Raw genomic sequence first — 24,313 nt, forward strand, 5'->3', positions numbered from 1 at the left:
ATGTCTTCCTGAAAGTTTTCAGTCACTGAAAATTATCCAGATATTCACACTACAAAGAACTTTTTATGGACAATCATCAAATTTCTGCCTAATACCTCATTAAATATTGATTTTTATAATAATAGTTGATTATACGACATATAAGACAATAATAATTATTGTATTCCTTATTAATAAATGTTTATGGACAGTTTACAAAGTTTCCTGTTTTCATAAAGTTGCCATTTTCTGTCTTAAAACTTTTGCAATTTTTAATTATGAAATTTACTGTTCAACATTTATTTAATTTCTCCAATCTAAGATTTTGATGGTTTATTTGCTCAAGTTATATTTTGTTGCTCATTAATTGATTTCTATCTCATGTATCATTATATATTGATATATCATATTATATCATTTATTTATTTCATCATTCTTCATTATTATTAAACGATACGTGGCTGATAATTTCGCAGATATGTACTGGCTACAATGGTACTGATGAACAATCATCAAATTTTGCTTTAATACGCCACTGAACAATATTTTTTCTGGGAACAATTGTATTCTAAAGGAAATTATTTCTGTCAACATGTAAAAAATATGTTTTGTTCGTAAATAATTAAGTAATGACATAATGTCTCGTAAGCAATAAGAATTCTTCAAGATCTATCCTAAAACTATTGTAACATTAATTTGTTTATCAAGATATGTTTTGTAGTTTAGTGTGTCACTGATAATTTTTAGTGATGAACTGACAAAAAAATGTATTAATGAACTATCATCAAATTTCTATTTAATGCACCATCAAGAGTTTACTTTCGACATTCTTCAACAACTTTTCAAATAATGTTATGAACAATAAATATTTTCTTCTCAAAAACATTTTACATTTTCCAAAATATTTTTACTTTGACCTTCCTTGTTCATCAACCCTGAACGATTTATGAACGATCAGCAATGTTCCAAAACATTGACATTTTTCTCAATAACAAGTTTTAATTTAAGAATATTTATGAACAGTAAAATTTGCTTCTCAACGAACATTTAAGGTTTAATTTGTATCTTAAAATTATTGTAACCATTACTTAACCTTGGTTAACTTATTCATTAATACTGTTAACTGATAATTTTCCTGAAATATACCATATAAAAAAGTAATTGTAAATGATTAAGTTTCGATCTGATACGTCACAAAACATTGTTTCCCCAACAACAATAGATTATACTTGAAACAAAGTTGCTTCAGTATGTAAATGTAAACAGAACGTTTTTCTTATTGAAAATAAGTTAAGTAATTAACAACTATTTTTAAACAGTACAAATTTCCTCCCAAATACATTTTCAGTTGTTTCAATAGTTTTCTATTTTAAACTATTCTAACCGTTTCTTGTAGTTGCTCATAAAGATTTGTTTGTTCCTAGCTAATCAATAGTTTATTGCCGATAGTTCCCCAAGCAAAAGCATATGTATCCATGAACCTGTTTTCCCGATAAAATCCCCAGCCAATAATTCATCAGCTCCAAAGTACATTTTATTTATCACGGATGATTTAGATAGCGAACATGTGTACGAGGCGTAAGAGACAATCGAAGATATTATGCATTTATTAAGCGATTACACATTATTAGTGGATTAAATGCACTAACAATACTTAATCGCAGTTAATCCGGCTAAGCCCCATTGATTTTGTAAATTAAATAACGACTGGACACAATCCACCTGTGTGCGCATGTTTTCGGACGAGGCCAATAACTAGATTTTCAATCCTGATAAAACACGCACGCCAAAATTTGCCTATTTATTGGGAACGTTATTTGAAAATTTTATTTCTATGTAAATTTTGGCATTAAAATCGCAAACCGGGCGCGGTGAATAAAAAATATTTTTTGATGGCCGTTTCTGATTAATAATTTGTGAATCCTGATCCAAATCAGTAACAACTACGCATACTTGGATGATGACAACACGTTTGTTTCTGGTCGAACTTTTTAATACAGTAATATAGATAATTATTCAATATGTTTTTAGTCATTGCATAGTTAGTAATATCACAGACTTTCATAAAAAGTGATTAATAAATTATATTACTTTATTTTTTTTTGTCTAATTATCTAACTACTTTTATATAATAAATTTCCAAGAAATCTATATTAAATTAGATTGTTTGATTATAATGTAGATAAAAATTGAGCAAACGTTTTGCATGAATTGAATACAATATTCTGGTGGTACTTGTCCAAAATAATCAGCAATCTATATTTGTTCAATACATTTATATCAAAGACAAGGATAGATAATATCATAAAATTTCAGAAAAAAATAACTTAACAATCTAAATTATCTTAATTTATATTATGACAAGAATTCATTACCGATTAACTCATTCCTATTCTAAATTTTCACATCATATTTAAAATAAAAAAAGTAAACTGTTTGATAACATAAATTAATTACAATAATTTAATGAAACTTTCTTTAATTGTGTAAAATCACTAACCTAAATATATCTAAATTATTTTGACTTATTTTCTAAAAAGAATTAAATATCAATTAAGTCATTCCTTACACTAAATTTTAAAATAATTATTTTTTTTTTTTAAATTTCCAACATCATATCTAAAATAAAACTTGTAAAACACGTTGTAAAAATATACAATAACTTGGTGAAGCATTATTTAATTGTCTAAAATAATCACTAATTTAAATATGTTCAATATGTTTTAGTTCATCGATAAGAAGGTAAAATATCGTAGAATTTAAGAAAAAAATGACTTAACAATCTAACAAACCATTTTGATTTATTTTCTAACAAGAATTCAATACCAATTAATTCATTACTTATTATAAATTTTATATAATTAATATTATTTTAAAATTATTATTAGATTAATATTTTTTTAAATTTTCAACATCATATCTAAAATAAAAAACGCATTTTATAAATATACGAAATTAAACTGTTTGAATGTGATCTTAATAAGTTAAGCAAACGTTTTGCTTAAAATGAATCAAATACAATAATTTGGTGAAACTTTCTTTAATTGTATGAAATAATCACTAATCTAAATATGTTCAATATATTTTAGTTCATGGACAACAATATATAACATCGTAGAATTTCAGAAAAAAAATAAATTAATAATATAAATTATTTTGATTTATTTGCTAACAAGAATTCAATACTAATTAACTCATTCCTTATTCTAAATTTTATATAATAATTAATATTTCTTAGATTTTCAACATCATATCTAAAATAAAAAATGTAAAACATACTGTAAAAACATACGAAATTAAACTATTTGAATATGGTCTTAATAAAAATTGAACAAACGATTTGCCTAACATGAATTAAAAATACAATAACTTGGTGGAACTTTATTTAATTGTCTAAAATAATCACTAATCTAAATATGTTCAATATGTTTTAATTCATGGATAAGAATGTATAATATCTCAGAATGTCAGAAAAAAATAACTTAACAATCGAAATTATCTTAATTTATTACATTTAGATAATAATTTATACTGTATAAATTTTCAAGACACCTAAAATAAAACGAGTTAACCATGCAGTAAAAATAGATGAAACCAGATTGTATGTGTGTGTAGTTAGTGATAAAAATGGAATAAACATTTTGCCTAACACGAATTAAATATAATGGTCGGCGAATTAAGGTAGTTTTGAAAGTCAATTTTCGTGTCTCGAATAGTTATGCCGACGATAAAATTTGGCGTATTTAAATAATCTCGACGTTTACCGAGGCAAATAAACCGAAACGGTAAGTATATGAGCGCATTATTTTCCCTTACGAACTAACGTCTGGAACACACCCTACCCACATGATTTGCATTAATTAAAATAATCCGGCGCAATAGACGGAATATAATGACCCCCTCGCGGTATTCGGTAACGTTAATTTCGATAATAATTCCGCCAAAATTAAGATCGAATCTTCGACAAAGAAAGTGCAACACATTTTAAATACTGATCACGCGGCCCGATTACGTTAACTGGTTGCCGGAATAATAATAATAAAAAAAAATTTTTGGTATATATAACCACTCGGTCGACCAACAATTTGATTTTTTCCAGAGATATTTCGATCAGATGGGTTTTCGGGGTTACGGATAACGGTTTCTTTTTTATCGTGAAAATGAACAGGATCCGCTCTATCAGCCTATCAGTTCAGTTATGATGGAATGTTGCTGAAAACACAAAGCGAAAAACTGACATTTATTTTTTTTTTTTTTCGAACGTTGCAATTATTTGTTGCAAACGGCGTGGGGCGTACAATTAATTATTTATGTTCTGGTGTTAAACATATAATTATTCTAATAGCACTCCTTTAATTAATCAAGCTGCAAAATGTGTTATGTCAAAATAACATTGTGCAAAATAAATTTTAAATAGTTAATAACAAGGTCTGGGTTCGTTATTAGTTAATTAATTAGCCGATTGACAATCATTTTCATCGACTGAATGAGGAATTCTAATATTTCGGTATTACGTTTATTGCAACATGGACCGATTTTATAATTAATCACCACTACATTTACATTATTGAATTTTCTTTTTAATGTTTTGTAACCAACCACCAAACGTTAAACAAATTCTACACGCGTATGTTACTCTATTTAAATGCTAAAACACTATTCTTGTTCCTACCACTTCAATCATTAATTAGAAATTATTTTTTTTTTTTTCTAAATTTTATGATAGTTTAGATTTTTAGATAGATTTTTGTTGATTATGTAGCTAAGCTCTTTCAAAGAGAAATAATAAAGGTACCCATTTATCTGTTAAAGCTTTTACTTATTGTATAGAATATTCTTGTTTATAAATAACTCTTCTAACATTGCATAAAAATTATTCTTATTAAATTTTATGATAGTTTAGATATTTTTAAACAAGTTAAGAGCTTTTTCAATGAATACTAATAAAAATATACATTTGTGTATTTAAGCTTTTACTTATTGTGTAGAAATTTCTAACTCTCCTATCACTGCTTAAATATGATTTTTCTTTCTAAATTTTATAACAGTTTAGATTCAAAAAAGATTTTCATTGATTAACTCAAGATATACTTCTTAAGAGCTTCCCAATGAAAACTAACAAAAATATACATTTGGCTATTTAAGCTTTTACGTATTGTCTAGAAATTTCTTGTTTCGAACTCTGCTATCACAGGTTAAAAATGATTGTTCTTTCTAAATTTTATGACAGTTAAGTTTTTTAAAAAGATTTTTATTGATTAATTCAAGATTAATTAATTAAGAGCTTTCCAATGAAGACTAATAAAAATATACATTTGTCTGTTTAAGATTTTACGTATTGTGTAGAAATTTATTGTTTCTAACTCTCCTATTATAGCTAAAAATGATTTTTCTTTCAAAATTTTATGACAGTTTAGATTCTTAAAAAGATTTTCATTGATTAACTCAAGATATACTTCTTAAGAGCTTCCCAATGAAGACTAACAAAAATATATATTTTTCTATTTAAGCTTTTACGTATTGTATAGAAATTTCTTGTTTCTAACTCAGTTATCACAGCTTAAAAATGATTATTCTTTCTAAATTTTATGACAATTTATATTTTTAAAAAGATTTTTATTGATTAATTCAAGATTAATTAATTAAGAGCTTTCCAATGAAGACTAATAAAAATATACATTTGTCTATTTAAGTTTTTACGTATTGTGTAGAAATTTCTTGTTTCTAACTCTTCTATCATAGCTAAAAATGATTTTTCTTTCAAAAATTTATGACAGTTTAAATTCTTAAAAAGATTTTTATTGATTAACTCAAGGTATACTTCTTAAGAGCTTCCCAAAGAGGACTTACAAAAATATACATTTGTCTATTTAAGCTTTTACGTATTGTCTAGATTAGGTTTTAAAAAAGATTTTAATTGATTAATTCAAGACTAATTAATTAAGAGCTTTCTAATGAAGACTAATAAAAGTTTTCATTTATACATTTAAGCTTTTACTTATTGTTTAGAAATTTCTTGTTTCTAAATCTACTATCACAGCTTAATCTTAATTCTAAATTTTATAATAGTTTATATTTTTAAAAGGATTTTTATTGATTAATTCAATGTCTAGCACTTAAAAGCTTTCCAATGTTGACTAATAAAAGTATACACTTAAGCTTTTACTTATTATGTAGAACATTCTTGTTTCTAACTCTTCTCCCATTGCTTGAAAATAATGTTTCTTTGTAAATATGAAAGAAAGTGTTTAAATTACAGCATAATTTATTTGACCAATTAAGTTCCTTAATTTTGTGCAGATTTCTTGCATAAAACAAAAACCGTAAAAGCTAAGTTTTTAGAATAATCCAATTTCGAACTGTCGAAAAATCAAATAAAGAATCAATTTCGCCAAGGAGAAAAATTAGAAAGGTTGCGCAATCACATTCATCTGGAAAGTGTGGATTACTGTTGTGTGAGAACGAGCCGCAATAAAATTCTAACAACACTAACAAACTTGTGCCTTTACGTGCAATTTAATTTCCTGTGAAAACAACAGAAGCCGAGCCGGGACCGTTCGTTCAGCTCTCTCGCTCGCTGCCTCCTTTTCGCTCGGAACGTTTTGCATTCAGATATCGAGATGCGGGGAGAGCCTGCGAACACCGACTGCACTCGGATGCGATCTTCTAATAGATTTGACGCACAGTGGATCAAGTATCACCGCAAATCAATTTTTTTATCATCACGGATTTATATTAATATTAAAATAATAATAGAATATTAAAAAATAACAAATTTTTTATTTTATTTATTGATGACAATAATTATAATATGTATCTTGATAAAACTCCTTTTATCTATAATTAACAGACAAAATGAATATTTATATTAACCCTCATTCAGTTTTTAAGAGGTAAAAATTGAGTTACTAGCTTAAAATTTAGAAAGAAAAATAATTTAAAGCAATGATAGAATTAATAGAAACAAGAGTATTCTGCACGAAGAGCAAAAGCTTAAACCGATAAATAGATATTCATTCATTAAGACTCATTTAAAAGTTCTTAAGCAGTAAAAATTGAATTATTCAATAAAAGCTCCTTAAAGATGTAAACTGGGATAAAATTTAGAAAGAAAAATATTTTTTAAGTAGCATTAAAAGTGACAGAAATGGACAAAAAGTAAAAGGTTAATCCTCATTTAAATAGTTCTTAAGCTGTAAAAATTCAATTAATCAATAAGCATCTTTTTAAAAATGTAAATTGGCATAACATTTAGAAAGAAAAATATTTTTTAAACAATGATAGATGTAAGTGAAACAAAGACCAAAAGCTTAAACTGATGAATGGATAATCTTCATTTAAATAGTTCCTAAGATGTAAAAATTGAATTAATCAATAAAAATATATTCAAAAATATAAATTGACATAAAATTAATAAAAAACAATATTTTACTAATGATAGATGTAAGAAAAACAAGAATGTTCTGCATAAAAATCAGAAACTTAAATTAATAAATGGATATTCTCATTAATCCTCTTTTAAATAATTCATAAACTGTATAAATTCAATTAATCAATAAAAATCTCTTCAAAAATGTAAACTGACTAAAATTTAGAAATAAAGAATTTAAAAAATATTAAGCAATGATTGATGTAAGAGGAAGAAAAATATTCTGCACAAAAAGTAAAGGCTTAAACAGATAAATGGATATTCTTATTATTCCTCATTTAAATAGTTCTTCAGCTGTAAAAATTGAATTAATAACTAAAAACCTCTTAAAAATGTGAATTGACATAAAATTTAGAAAAAAAAAAAAAAAAAAAATTTAAGCAATAATAGATTTAAGGAAAACAATGGTTCTTATTAATCCCCATTTAGATAGTTCTTAAGCTGTAAAAATTGAATTAATCAATAAAAATCTCTTCAAAAATGTAAACTACCATAAATTTTGGGAAAAATATTTTTTAAGTAATGATACAAGTAACAGAAACGAGAATATTCTGCACAAAAAGCAAAAGTTTAAACAGATAAATGAATATTCTTATTAATCCCCGTTTAGAAAGTTCTTAAGCTGTAAAAATCAATAAAAATTTCTTTAAAAACCTAGACTAGCATAAAATTTCGATAGAAAAATAAATTTTGAGCAATAATAGTGATAGTTTATTTTGAAACGTTTTATTGTAGCTATAAAAATTTAAACGCAAATTATTAAATAGATAAACTATCGATTAATTTTATTTAAAATTCAAGTCTTTAAGGAAAAAACAATAACTGAAATATTAAGTAAACAATCAAATTGATGAATCGAACATAGTAATGATGGAAACAATTAAGATGTTGAATTAAAACGATTAAAAAATGAAAAATCTAAAATGTAAGGTAAGTAGTAAATGGATGGTGCTACTGTGCGGACGGCGATAAATCGACTGGGTTGCATGAACCCGTCCCGGTCGGTAGTAATTTGATTATTTCAATTTCAGAAAATTATTTACCTAGCTTCTAAAACGCAAATGATGATAGATCCGCACCGTATTACCATAAAATTCCATATTTGACCCGGAGCGATTTTTTTTAATCCGCTGATTTGCATACAACGGGGCACCGGAGTCTGTGAAGGAATGTCTTCGGTGCCTCGCTTATTGCCAATAAACAATGATATAAAAGGAATCGGCCTGTATAATCTAATGATATAATTTCGGTAAAAATCTGGCCGGCCCTTAGATTATGGTAAATATAAATACGTAATTGACATGGATCCTTTTCGAACTCCGAATAATAAAAAATGCAAATGACCGCGAGGATTTGTATAATTGCACCATATATTTTTTTATTCTGTCCGCTCATTTTGGTTTTTATTTTTTTATTTTAACATTTCTCCTTTCTTGTTTCGATTTGTGTTTTGCGCGAAATTATGCCAGCCCGGCCGCAGATTACGTTTCGGGGGCCTGCGATTAGCATTTTTGCGTAAATTAAGATTTGCTTAATCCCGAACGTATTCGGCCGCGGCGAAACATAAAACAAAGTCATTTTGCCGAATTAACGCCATAGTTTGTGGAACTAGTCGGACGGGGGCACGGTCCAAAGGCTATTTTACATACGAAATTAATTACGGGCTCTTTGTATCAATTTACTCCGTATCAACGCTAATGGCATCCTTGTTAGCCGTAAGAAACAGGAAATATATTATGTATATCTGCTTTAAATATAATTACCATTCAACACGCATTTTATTACGACCATCAGACGACTCATAAAATTACCGCTTTATTATATTTTATACAAATTAATCAATCATTCAATTAAATTATATGATGGCGACTATAAAATGTTATAGTTCCGATTCAGTTCAGTTTATTATATTTAAAATATAAATAAATATAGTAAATCAATTTTGTTCAGTTCGTTTAGAACTATTTAAGTTTATGATAACTTCATTCACATTAAAGTAAATATTTTATTAGTTAGGTACATTCAGAATTCAATTATGTAATAATAAATATATAAAACTTTTTAAATATTAACACAACTATTGGAATATTTAGATAGATAATCGACTTGTTTAATTTAGGTTAAAGAATCGCATTGTCTGTTTTAAATCTAAATTATTAATTTGAGGAAATCTTAAAACTTATTTTTGCAATTATTTCTAATGTTCAAAATTAGTGGTAGTATTTTCCTTATTTAATTACATTAATTACATTAAATAAGGAAAATATGAAAAATTCGACTAATATTGACAAAAAATAGGATATTTTTATTTACTGTGTTTCAATGAAATGGAATATTTCTCTTATAAGTTTTGGCTTGTAAATATAAATATTTAAGAATATTTTGTTATAGAATGTCCCTTGTTTTTCAAAGAACTAGTTGCTTTTTATTACTTGAGAATATCCTGAATTTAAATAGTTAATAATTGTAGACTCTAATTATTGACACAATTATGAACTATTATTTAATTTTATAGTATTTATAGTAAAAACAATTATTAGAATATTTTCAGCAACAAATGAAACTTTTGAATCGAAGTTAATATTGTTAGAAATTAAGATATGTAATTTAATTACAGATGGTTTCAAATCTTTTAAATAAAAATGTAACATAGTCACATTACTGTCTTTCAATGAAATGAAATATTGGTGTTACAAATTGTGACCATCATTTTGTAAATATAAATAATTAAGACTATACTATTTTGTTATAGAATTTCCTGTATTTTCGTCGAGTGAAAGAAAATTTCAAAGAACTAGTTACTTTTATGGACCCTTATTTGAATTAATGAATATATTTTATTAATTATTCAGAATTTAAATAGGTAATAATAAAAATTTAAGACTTTTTAGATAAATAATCAGCTTGTTTAATTTATGTTGAACAGCTGAATTGTCTGAAAATTAAAAATATCAATATGAATAAAAGTATAGAAATAATTTAACTAAATGCTAAAATTTTTGAGACAATGTCAGTAATAAAAAAATGAGGACACATAATTCAACAATGTGAAGCAGTTTTACAACTATACTTGCATTCAAACAATTTAATTTAATTAAAAAAGGAAATTATGACTAAGTGGTATTTATTGTGCTCTCATTGAAAGAAATTGATGACTTCATTTTTTCTATAATAATTTAATTTTCATTTTATCTTCTTTTATAAACTGTTATCTAATTTTATAGAATGGTATTTATAGTAAAAACAATTATTAAAATATTTTCAGTAACAAATCAAACTTTTGAATCAAAGTTAATATTAATGAAATGAAATATCTTTTTAAAAAATTATTGAATATATTTTATTAAATAAGAGTATCCAGAATTTAGATAGGTAATTAAATAAATTTAAGACTTTATAATTATTGACAATTATTTGGAGATGTAGATAAATAATCAAGTTGTTTAATTTAGAAAAATTTGAAATATAAAATTAAATTATTTTTGAAACATAATGTTCAAAATTCAAAAAATTTGATGATTTTATTTTTTCTGTAATAAATCAACATTTTATTTTATTTTTTTGTACTATTAATTAATTTTATGGTAAACAATCACTAATATTAGTAATTATTTTCAATTAATTAAACTTTTAAATCAAAATTAATATTGTTAGAAATTAGGATATTTAGTTTAATTACAGATTATTTTAAATTATTTAAATAGAAATGTAACATTGGTGAAATTACTGTCCTTCTTATAAATTGTGACTTTTGTAAGGATATTTTGTTATAGAATTTCCTTGGTTTTTGTGTAAAGACCTCGTCGAAATTAATGAATATATTTTATTGTTTAGGAGCATCCGTAAGTTAAATAGATAATAATAAAACTTTTTAATTACTGACACAATTATTGGGATATTTAGATAAATAATCATATTGTTGAATTTTATTAAAATATTTCCAGTAAGTAATTGAACTTTTGAATCAAAGTTAATATTGATAGTAATTAGGATTATTAATTTATTTACAGGTGAGTTCAATCAAGTTTAATCTTATTAAGTAAAAAAAAACGAAAAGAAAATTATATAAGTAAATGTGCTGATCTGGTATGGAATAAAGTTTTCTAATAAAATGTTATAAATTATTTCACGAATATAAATAAATAAATTTTGTTGCAGAATTTCCTTTGCGCTTGTCGAGTGTATTTTTGCGGGTAAAATAATCCACATTTTTATTCGATGCAAAGACACAGCGAAAATTCAGTGACGTTCGGCAAAAGAACAAATTTCCTTTTATGAGGACCTTAGTTTCGAAAGAGAGTGTAATATTTACTTCCTGCGTAGCGTTTGTAAGGCACGGCAGGGCAAAGCAAAGCAAAGCAAAGCGAAGCAAAGCAAGCCAAAGACATACAACATATACATGCGAGCATACAAGGAAATGTGCAGACAATAAACGGCCGTCTTTAATCATATAATCATGTTGCTGATAAAATATGTACGTCCATACATCCACAACATTTCGATGTGATCCTCGCATCGGTTGTGTCCGATGTAAAAAATAAAAGCCGCAGGTGATGCGAAATAACTACGAACAAGTGTAAAAAGTCCATATATTAAAGTTATTGACGGTAAGCCGTTGCAGAGGTGTTTCATTATTAAATAAAAAAAAATAACAAAGCGAAATGGCTGGTTAATGCGAATGCCATTGTAGTATGCACATAAGGTGGATCTTGATAGCACCACTATCGGGCCTTCGATTTATTTATTATTGATTTCAAAAATATGTCGTTCTTTTAACGTAAGAGAGACGAAGGGAGACACACAGAGACGCAGACAGAGAGAAGGAGTGGAGAGTAAGACCCTCCTGCATCCCGTACCGTTAGGCCGCATGATAAATGATTAAACCAATGTACTGTATGTTATCTTTTATTTATGTTCACGACTATATGAATTTCGATATGCAATATTACTTCGCAATGACAAATAACATATACGGCTGATAAGCGATGCATTTTATGCATCTCGCTGCCTTGTTATCGGTGCATTTAAACAAATTCGAAAATATTTTTCTTGTGCCAGCGTGGCTGGCCTCCTCGTCCGGTCCCGATCGCGATCGATACCAACGAAACCGGGCAAACGGCAAAACGGCCGAACGGCAAAACGGCAACCGGCCGCACTCGTATTTATTTCACTCAGTACAAGCAGACGTTGTAAATCTTTCTTATGGATTTTGCCATATCTCATTCCTTCGATTTTCGAAAGCGGAATCCACAAATGAACGTTCGGCTGCTACCAATCAATCAATTGCAAAAAACAGGTGTTCCACTCAGGCCACTCTCATTCTTTCAGCATTCCTTCATCTTCATCAAAATTTTCAAATAACTTAACAAACATTTATACGTGCACGTACGAATACCTTCTGCAAATACACAGACACACACTCGCACATGGGTAATATTTCTTAAAACGGCTGCATTCATTTTCCCCCCTTATGCATGTAATTTGTTTGTTTAAATTATGGTAATTAATTCCACGTGTTGTTTCTGAATTACTTGAATGTGTCAATAAACTATAAACGAAGCAATTCTTTATCGTTACAAATTATAATTTATTGTAATATATATAAATAATTTAATAAAAACATGTGGAAAACGTAACTTTGATCAGGGTTTATAAAAATTATGTCTTTTTTTTTGTTCATTTTATTTAAGTAATTTATCAAACAGTAGGTATTAAAAAAATCAATATTTGTAAAATTTTTAGTGATTCTTTGAACTCTTATTATTTTCATTAAACGAATAAAATGTACTAAGAGTAAATCTTCTAAATTTATTGAAAATATAAATAATATCTGGATATTTTAAAATTTATAATATATTTTTATTTCTTTAACTAATTTGTCTACTGAATAAATGAAGTAATTCTGTATGGGACCAAATTATAATTTACTGAAATACAGGAGTGGTCTTGAAAATGTTAAATATTTTAGCAATAACTCTTTTATTTAAATGAACACTTAAAATAATATTAACTTACTATTGTTGATTTATACGGTATTTTAAAAACTATTATATTCTTATTTTATGAAATATATTTTTCTGAATTGAGCTGGATATAAATATAGCAAATTTAATTTTGAAAGAGATTTTTAATGATTAAATTTGTGTTATTTAATTTAACATTAACATTTTGAATGATATAAAATATATAATTTTGGCCATAGTCCTATACGACAACTCTATATTCCTTCAGGCTTCTTCAGTTGAGTTCATTTAAATTTGTAAAATATTTATGTCAAATTTACTCATAAAGGTGATCTCCTATGTTTCCTATAGAGTTAAATGTTTGGAGACAGAAAACATAATCAATATAGAAAAAAAATATTTTTATAACCTTTTTCTACAACATTTCTTGATTAATATATCAAGAAATTTATAGATTTTACAGTTTTCATATATTGTTTTTTGTGATATTTTGTTAAAATAATATTAATTTACTACTGTTTTTTTATACAATACTTTAAAAACTATTCTATTCTTATTCTTATAAAATGTTACATATATTTTTCTAAATTGAGCTGGACATAAATATGGTAACTTTCATTTTGAAAAAGATTTTTAATGATTAATTTGTGCTATTTAATTTAACATTAACACTTAATAATACAATATACACTATAATATCCTTTTTTATAATTTTGGCCCATCTCCTTGGCACAGACTTGACCATTTTTCGAATATGTGGCAAGTATATATTCCTTCAAGCTTCTTAAATTGCTGTGATGAGTTCATTTAAATTTCTATAATGTTAATGTCTGGAGATAGAAAATATCAATATATATTCAATTTACAGCTTTTTTAGAAAATTTTTTGATTAACATATCAAGAATGTTTGAAAAAATTTCTAGATTTAACAGATTTCATATATTGTTTTTTGTGATATTTTGTTACAAAAATATTAAATTATCATTGTTGTTTTATATAGTATTTTAGAAATTACTCTTTACTGTATTGAGCTGGACATAATTATTATAACTTTAATTTTGAAAGGGATTTTTAATGATTCAGTTTGTGTTATTTAATTTAACATTAACACTGTGTATAATATACATTTTTATAATTTTCCTTCTCTTTGGCACAAACTTAACCATCTTTCGAATATACAAGTCTATATTCCTTCAAACTTCTTAAATTGCTGAGATTTAAATTTGTAAAATTGTTATGTCCCATTTGGTTATAATGGTGGTCCCCCATATTTTCTATGGTGGTAATGTCTGGAGAAGAGGGGAACTTAATAAATATTTTGAAAAAGAAAATAAATATTTAAAATTTTGATATTTGATTAACTAGAACAAAGACATAGATAAAGAAACATACTTTTTATAAACCTTGTTTGTATATTTGAGTAAATGTTAATTTAATTTAATATTTATTACACACAGTATTATAAAATTGGTGTTAAATATGTAAAAAAATGAAATTTTCGACTTTTTAATAAATTATTGTGTTTTAATATTGTAGACATATGTGAAAAAGACATTTTGCCAACAGAACGGAATGCGAAACGTGAGAATGGGCATCGAAGAAAACAAGGTGCCCATTTTAATTAATCAATTCATAAAATTAATACCGTGCAAATCAGATAAAGGTTCTGCATTTTTCCCGTGCTCGCACCAGCCTATCCTACAAACAATATTAAAAACACCTGTCCGTTGCGATTTATACATTTATTATTTTTTTTTATTTTTATCGTTAATATTATTATTATTTTTTACGTTGAATTTATTAAAAAGTCACTTAGGTTGCACGCAGCTAGTTTAAAAGCCAAGGCATAAATAAAATGCGCACGTTACGCCTTTTAATAATTAAGTTTGGAGAAATAGTAAAAATCCTGCGCCGGAATAATAATAAAAGTAAAACGGCCGCTGATTCTCGAGTGGAATGCAACAAGTACCACCGAGGACCTGTTCAAGAAATATGTATCTATAATCCGTTTAAATTTTAGACGTAACACAATTAAGGTTATTTTCATACTCACGGTTAATTAAAACATTCAACGTTACGAATATTTCAGTAAATTATTTTTCTACCTTAATTATGCACGCAATTTTTGCAATAATTATACAAATATTTCAGCTCATTACTAAAACGGTAGTCAGTACCGGGGAGCAAAGCGCATGAATTTTTTATTTATTCGCGACGCTTTAACCCAGAAACGGAAATTAAAAACGGGACTGGGTTTAATGAATTAATTGGCCTAGATGTAGCAAAAATTGTGCGCCGCACTTTGGAAAAATTAAATTAAGCAAACCATCAAATATTCAAAGATGAACTTTAACGCATTAAAAACTGCATTTTAGTGTGCAGTCCGTGACGGTGTATTAGAAATATTTTTTTTTCTGTTTGCCCTATCGCCGGCACATCTCGGTCATGAAAAAGAGAGGAGAAGAACGGTGAACGGCGGAACATAATTTATAGGAAAAATATACGAAAACGTGAAGAAATATCTAGGATCTGAAGCTCGACTGTGCCATCCAATTTTTTTAAACACTTATCATTTCCACAAAATGTTTGAATAAATACATACGCGATATGGCCGCACGCCATTATATGTAAAATGTATTATTGACTAACTCGTTTTCTACAAAGATTCATATCCGAAAACTTGTTTCTTTCCTGAACACAACTCATTTTTTATTGTCTATCGCGCCTAATCTGATCAATAAACTAACTGATTTCATTTCAGCCAAGGCCAGCGCCTGACCGTTTAATAATATGGACTTTTTAATTGGTATTAAGCGAACTTTATGATAAACCAACGACATTTTATGCCTACAACAACAACAACAAGAGAAAAAACGACAGACAATGGTTCCTTGAACCTTCATTAATGCTTCCCAATAAACCCGAATGTGACGCACCCTAATATTTTTCTTTTAATTGGAATTATAAGAAATATGTATGTGTGCAATATCATAATAATAAGAAATATCAAAAATTATCACCCACAAAAGAGTTTCATGAAGAAAAATCACTTTGCTAATAAAATTTCATAAACGTACAGAAATGACCATAATTATAGCAACTTATTCATCAATGGACAAAAGTATAGTTACTTTTTACTTTAGGGACTTTCATTGTTCTCTGGGAACTTAAATCGATTACTTACTAACGACATTTTGTTTGTTATAATTATTTAATCATTAGACGAAGTGAAACTCTATGAATAATTAAAATACAGGGTTATCAAGACCGAGAGAAACAAGAGGAGAGATGGCCAAGAGTTTACAGCAAAATAAATCAATCGTTTCATAAGTTGGGAAACCCTAGCATATAATTGTTTAAAATAGCAAACAAACAATAATTATAAAATATAATATTAAAGTAAACACTCTGTATATTAAAATATAAAATAATAATAATAATACACAGTATATACTCCAGTTTATTTCGGTATTCGATAAAAATATTATAAAAAGTATACAAAGACCCAATTTTTTTGTCGAGACATAAGTTTGGAAACCCCTTAAATTTCGTTTATTTTGACCATCAACCAGTATTGTAGTGTGAGAATTAAAAATATCCCCAATGGACTTACGAAACCAAATTATATACTGTAGAAATGGGGGTAACTGTACAATCGAATTTCTGAAATTCTGCACGTCAATAAAGGGACCCTATTCAAAATTATAAATAAATTTGACACTTGTGGATCTGTCCAGAACAGACAGACCGGATACAATTCTTGATAGACAAATAAAACATATATCCCAAAAAAAATCTCAGATTGACATCAAGATACATAAAGAGTTACTGGAAGGTAATGTACAAAATTTATCTGTCCAGACTGTGCAAAGAATACTGCTAGAAATGGGACTGTTTGGAAGCAAACCCGCAAATAAACCCGTTATATTAAAGAAAAATAGTAAGAACAAGCTTAGTTTTGCAAGAGAGCATCTTTCGTGGTCCAACGAAAAGTGGAGATTAGTGTTATTTAGAGATGAAATTTTATTTTATTTGGAAACGATGATAAGGGGTTTGTCAGACGACCAGTAGGCAAACAGGTCCATAAAAAGTACCAATTACCGACAGTTATATATGGAGAGGGCAATGTTACCCCATATCATGGCTGTTTCAAACGATATGGGGTTGACCCGTTGCTCCATATTATTGAAAAAATGGAACGATTTGTTTATGGACCACATGCTACCTTTCGCAGAGAATAATGTGCTACTAAGATGACAAGATCTTCCAAGCATACTTCTAAATACACGCCATGGCCTTCACAGTCACTGGATCTAAACTCTATAGAACATCTTTGGGATTATTTAGAAAGGAATATACGGTATACAATAGAAAATGAGTAAGAATTGCCGAAAAGGCTCCAAATGAAATGGCAAAAACTATCACTAGAATTCACCATAAAATTGGTGTACTCCATAAACCAAAGGTGAGCAGCAGACATCTAAGCTGAATAAATTATTTATTGTGTAACTTATGTCTAATAAAAATAAATACCTTATATAGAAAATAAAACAGTAATTTTATTCAAATCATTCATTGTTTATTAACAATTCGAATATTAAACAATTCAAATTTAGGGTTTCCAAACTTTTGTCCAGAAGTGTATGAATTAAAAATAGAATACTTGAAAAAAATAATTTAAAAATTTAAATTTTTTATAAATTTAATCAGTTAAACTGTTCATTTTTAATAAAACAATTTCATTTGTTATATTTTTCTGTATTTATTAAAACTATAAAATTTTATAAAGACATAGTACACAAGAACAATCTGACTTCATACATATTAATAAGAACAAAAATCTACAATATACAAATTTGGAGTCAATTAAATGTTAAAGAAAAAATAAATATATCTAACATTTAACATAAATAATTTATTGCGTTTTAAATAAGGCCTGACAATTTATAAATTACCTTACAAATCGATCTGTTGATTTCGTCAACCTTGCTCCAATCATTTGATCATTTGACTCATTGTATGTATATGTAGATTTTCCTGCAGCCAGTCATTAATTTTTTTCTTGTAAGGATGGCAGGTTTGAAAAATTCAGATCACTGAAATTACTAGTTTTAGTGCGACTATCAGTAACAACAATAAGTTGTTTTTGCACGAACCGTTGTTTATGTTAAAACGTTCAATTTATGGTTAAAAAAAATAATATGGTAACCTACTCGAAAGTTATTTTTAGCTTGAGCAGGACGTATTTGTTGTGGCTGCGGGGACGACTCTCGCAAACCAGTTTTCGGGAAGCTTTTGTCTCCTTGGCAGCGACTTTCGAAAAAGAAAAAAAATAATGTGTAATAACAAAAATAAGCGGGTACCGAGCGTTTTAATGGGAGTGTGCAGTTTCCTGCGACGCCGTCCCCGTATTGTTGTGGCGCAAATCGCGACCAAATTAAACAGTGATTAAAAACCCATGTCAATCCCCGGGATTAATTGTTTATGTTGACGTTATTTAGGGATGAATGCCGGCGATTATTTGGATTTTTGCTATTTATAGAACCGGCCGGGGCATCTGGCATTCTGATAACGCGACATTAAGCCCCGCTCGCCCATTATTCCATTGCCTCCTATCCGATTGGTACATGGTGGGCCATAAATTTTCACCAATCATGTACGAAACTCATTAAAAATACAATGGGGCAATATAAGTAAGCCGATATCGTCCGTAATTAAATGAGGAATATGATTTAAATGTCCCCGGCCTTGTGGCGCATTCCTCCACACTGACTTTGTCAAATGCACACCAGACGGGGTAAAGGGCAAAAGGGTCACACTTAATTTACATATGTTCGTTTTTTAAACGACGAATTTTTAATTTTAAATCTTTTAATGAGCATATTTGTAGTTCTCTTCTCAAATACATAAAAATTTGTTGCAGATTTGTGAACTAAAACTGATCCAATTTTCTAAATTTCAATTTTCAATTTGTAAAATTAATAAATCTTATTAAACCACAGTTAATTAATAAAACAAAAAAAATATTTGCTTATTAATATATTATTTGATTTATTACAAAAATTAAAAAAAAAATAAATGAAATTCGAAGTCATAGTGACTATTGCATTTAAAATGTCGAAAGTCGTAGGAGACGGTATTTCTCATTTTATCTTTACATAGCAATTGTTCAGGTTGCCACATATGTTACTGTCATCGACTCCTACTGTTAACAGAATGTTAATGATCAATGAATTTTGGCATCCACCAAACAAAATTGTGGAATAAATAACATATACAAACCATTCAACAAATTATTTAAAAAGTAATTAAATTATGTCCACTAATTTTGACACTATAAATCATTGCAAAAAGTAAATAAACAATATTAATAAAGAAAAAAATAACTGTGAAACTTTTAAAAATTATTTCCTTTTTCCTATAAATATTTTTTCCAACTTTGTTTTAGTTTTCTGTTGCTTTATAGACATAATCTATAGGGTACTTGTCAAAGCAAAAGTGGTGTATTTACATACATTCGGTCACACCCTGATTTTTGACAAGTTAGTTTTTGTAAAATTTTTTTAAGAATTCAAATATATTCATCATTTCCTAAATTTTTACAATAAAACTTAAATTGATGTATAAATCCATGAGTATTGTGAAATATTGCCACGAAAAATTTAATTGATTGACATCTTATTTTTTCAAACTATTATTTTTAAAAATCTTAGTGAGATTATTCATAGAAATAATCAATAAATTAATTTAAAAAAATTGACTTGTTTTTATTATGAATATTAACTATATTATTTAATAGATATTAGACAAGAAAATTAAATTTAAATTAAGAATACGAAGAAGGCTTGAAAAGATTATTTTCATTCTCAACTTTTTTTTAATCTTTTAATTTAAATAATTTTAATTAGCTACATGAGAAACAATTTTGTTTGTTTATTATTTTCTGTATTTATTAATATTATTATATATTATAAAAACATATTAATATTTATAACATTAAATTTTAAAGTATACAAGAATAATCAGACTTCATACATATTAATAAGAAAAGTCTACAATATACAAATTTGGAGTCAATTAAAAGTTAAAAAAAATATATAAATAACAGTTTTTGACATAAATAATTTATTATGGTCAAAATAAGGTAACAATTTATTAATTTATATTATGTATTCTATTTCTTCTAAATTTTTTCACAATAAAATTTCGATAGATGTAATTTTAAATAATTTTTCAAAAACTTCAAACAAAATTGTGGGATAAAAATCATATACAAATTCTTGAACAAATTATTTTATTATTAATTAACTACTAATTTTATCATAGATGCTAAAAACTTTTATGAAATTGAAATATTTTTTATTAAGCAACACTTTTATTTTTTCTCACATAATCGAATAAAAAGTAAATAAACAGTATTAACAAAGCCATTTTGAAATAATATGACTGGTTGACAAATTTAACAAGCTTTTAAAAAAAATTAAAAATATTTTCTTTTTGAAAAAAATAGCTAAGAATATTTATTATTTTTTTCAATATTGTTTATATTTCACTTTTCTATTGTTATTACATTTTTTAAATTATTACTTTCTTTTATTTATAATAGGACTCAAATAAAACTGGGTAAATTGCTACAGGTAGCCTATCCTTAAGAAACACCATGTATATGATAATATTTATATGAAAATTAATAATATATATCAAGTTACCAACTTTAAAAGGGTTTAATAATATAATGGTCATTATATTAAATTAATGACAAATAAAATGCTTTTATTTATTAGAAAATTAATATTTTCATAAGAAATGAAAAAATCCAATGTACACCTGTATATATAGTAAATAAGTACCATGACATTTACAATCGTCATTGTAAACTAAACTTAACAATCCATTATTATGATTATTAGCTTTTGTAATAAAAAGAATTATTCTAAAATACTTTGCACCATTTAAACAGAGGTTATGAAATGTTATAAAAATGCAAAAAAACTGTAATTTTTGGAAAATTATTTAATTAGATGAAAAAATTAAATACTGAATTAAGTATTTCAAATTTTACCAATATACAATTTTATTATTTTTTGCCCTCGTATTAATTAATACAAATGTTTATTAAATTTCAAACTTTCGTTTTATTCAGTATTTATTTAATAATTCTAAATATTTTTTATAAATTTTTATCAATAATGTATTAATTGAATTAAAATAATTTTACCTTTGTGATGTGGAAATTTTATCAACAGTTTTATCTTTTGAAAATAATAATAAAAAATACATAATATTTAAAAAATATATTTCTACTGTACAAAATATAACAAAAAATGTTAAAATTAAATAACATTAAATATATTTCTTTCACATATTTAAAATTGAATATTCATTCATGAGATTCGGGCGCATACTCACCTGCTGCCATTAAAATGTACAAAATAATTTCTTTCATAATTCATATAATTGCTTAAATTAAATCATCGAACATAGACAAAAACAATTTGAGTTATATTCAAGAACATTTATGGTAAAATATTATTTTCCCTAGGTTCGATGTAGAAATGAAAAAAACAAAAGTAAAGTAAAATCAAAATATAATTTTATTTCATGCAACAGTAATGTAAAATTAATAATAATCCAAACACCACGGTTAGTTAACGAGTACCTCTCAATTGATCACGGCAAATCTGACCTGGAACAAAACAAAAGGAAATATAATTAGGGGGGCACACTGTGCGTAGAGTTTTGCGCCATTTGGCCCGGGCCTAATTGGTCGGAATGCGGGCGCAATGGCAATCGTCAATTATGAATTTTACAGTTAATAACAAAATTGCAATTGTACGAACGGGCGGATTAGCGGTACTCCATTATCGATGCCAGTCTCCGTATGCACATCTTTGGCCGTTGGGCCGTTTGGTATTTGAAGGTCAGTCCGTCCCCGTTGCCGATGATATTTCGCCGATCGGCGTCGGGTAGGTGTGAAATTGATACATATAAATTAACTAGGACCTCTCGCAAAATACCAACAAACTTCGCGTCCAATAAAATCGCGTCGATAACAAATGAAAATAACACGGCTCACTGAATAATGCAACGATAAATCCGCGCCAGATTTTTACGGCTGCTCGTCCGTTTTTACAGCTGCAATTGCTGCGCGGAAATTTGTCCCTTGATTTTGACGTCCGGACACACAAACAAAAGCTGTTACCGAATCGAACAGGTAATATAAATCACGGACGCACTTCCATCCTAATACCGAATATGATAATTAAATCCGTCTCGTTTTTTTCTTGTTATTTATATACAAAATTAACCGTAATCTAAACCTTCGGTTTTTTTTTGAACAATTATTTAATGAAACGGCGTAAATGTTAATTAGGCGGTTCATTATGAAGGAAACAGTTTATATTACAATCTGTCTAAAACTCCGTCGTTGATTAAAACTGCTTGATTAACATAATTACTGTAAAATTTGGGAAATTTGAAATATGGAGTATGTAATTCTATCCCAACAAAACTTAATTAATCGATATAACAATTCTTAATTAAATTACTTCTATACTCCTCTTTAACGTAAAATTTCCACATAGTTTAAACGTTAAAAATTTTATTCCTTTCATTATTAAAACTACTATGGTTTGTTAATCTTGTAAAAAACATGATAAAAATCTCTTGATGTGAAATTAATTTGGCGTAAATTTCATTCTACAGAAAAAATGTTTAAATTAAAAAAATATGGAATATCGGAAGCAAATCTAGATTAAATTATTACATACTGTAATTTAATGTACAATTTCATGGAACAAGCAAGTTACAAATGTTACAAATTGTGTACAACAAATAATAAAATTGAAAATGTACTGTAATATTAATCATGTCAATAAAATGACAATAAATCACAACATATTGTTTATTATGGTGCAAATAGTAGTAAATAAAAATTTTGATCAAAATGTTAAATTAAATTAATTTGTTGTAAATTACATACATTCTATACAAAGAAATTTTGAAGAATAAAAGTATGGAATAACTCAAAAAAAGTAACAACAACAACAATATTAATTGTATTAACAGAAAAATAACAATATATTAAAATATGTTTAAATATATTAAAATTTGTTATAAATGCCATTTCATGATTAAAATTAATTAAAATCAAAAATTTATAATATAAAATAGAACAACAAAATTAAATTTACTGGAATGATTTTAATTAAATTATTATTATTAATTATTGTAAAAATTTCATAAAACAAGCGTGTTTCAAGTGTTACAAATTTTAAATAGGTAATAATAAAATTTCCATTTATAGTTTATTTATTGTAATATTAATCATATCAATAAAAATATATATAAAAATATTTCGCGATTAAAATGCGTATTTTAATAAAATATTTAAAAACATATTTTTATGTGATGTCTATACAACAATTGATTAAATTATTACATCATGTAAAATTTCAAATTGTTTGATTGATATTAAAATTCATATTTTCGATATGTACTTTAATTTTTATAAAATTAATTATATCAATAATAGAGGAAAATAAAAACATATGTTATTATAAATTAAATATTTAAAACATTCGCATTTTGAATGAAAGGTTTATAAACTATTTATATTTTTATTAGTGCAAAGATAAAATAATTGTTAATAAGTGTTAATTAATTAATTACTTGGTGTGTTTTCAAAGACAAAATATTTATTTTTTTCTAAAAAGATTTTTTATTCAATATTGAATAATTGAAATTGAGTTTTTGAATTAATTTGTTATTAATTTATTTATACTTATAGTACAGGGCTGACAAGTTTAACTTAAGTAGGCTTTTCGACTCAAATAAAAGTGACTATGTTGTTAAGGAGACCTTATCTTTAAGAAACACCCTGTATAATGTCGCATTTACATCAAAATTGGAATATACATATATTAAGTTACCAACCGAGATT

At 26.5% G+C, this 24,313-nt stretch overlaps 1 protein-coding gene across 4 annotated transcripts in view; it reads right to left on the reverse strand.

Annotated features, from left to right (window-relative positions):
• Nucleotides 1-24,313, reverse strand: part of LOC109609657 (ephrin-A4) — a 244,191-nt gene that overhangs the window by 210,156 nt on the left and 9,722 nt on the right. For 2 of the 4 annotated variants that reach the window (XM_049962220.1, XM_049962219.1), the window contains exon 2: nt 22,031-22,057. The exons of the other annotated variants lie outside the window; for them this stretch is intronic. The gene's annotated coding sequence lies outside the window, so the exon portion shown is untranslated. The remainder of the gene's footprint in view (nt 1-22,030; nt 22,058-24,313) is intronic. 4 annotated transcript variants of the gene reach the window in all.

This window comes from Aethina tumida, chromosome 1 (genome assembly GCF_024364675.1).
Source record: "Aethina tumida isolate Nest 87 chromosome 1, icAetTumi1.1, whole genome shotgun sequence".
In the NCBI taxonomy this organism is placed as follows: domain Eukaryota; kingdom Metazoa; phylum Arthropoda; class Insecta; order Coleoptera; family Nitidulidae; genus Aethina; species Aethina tumida.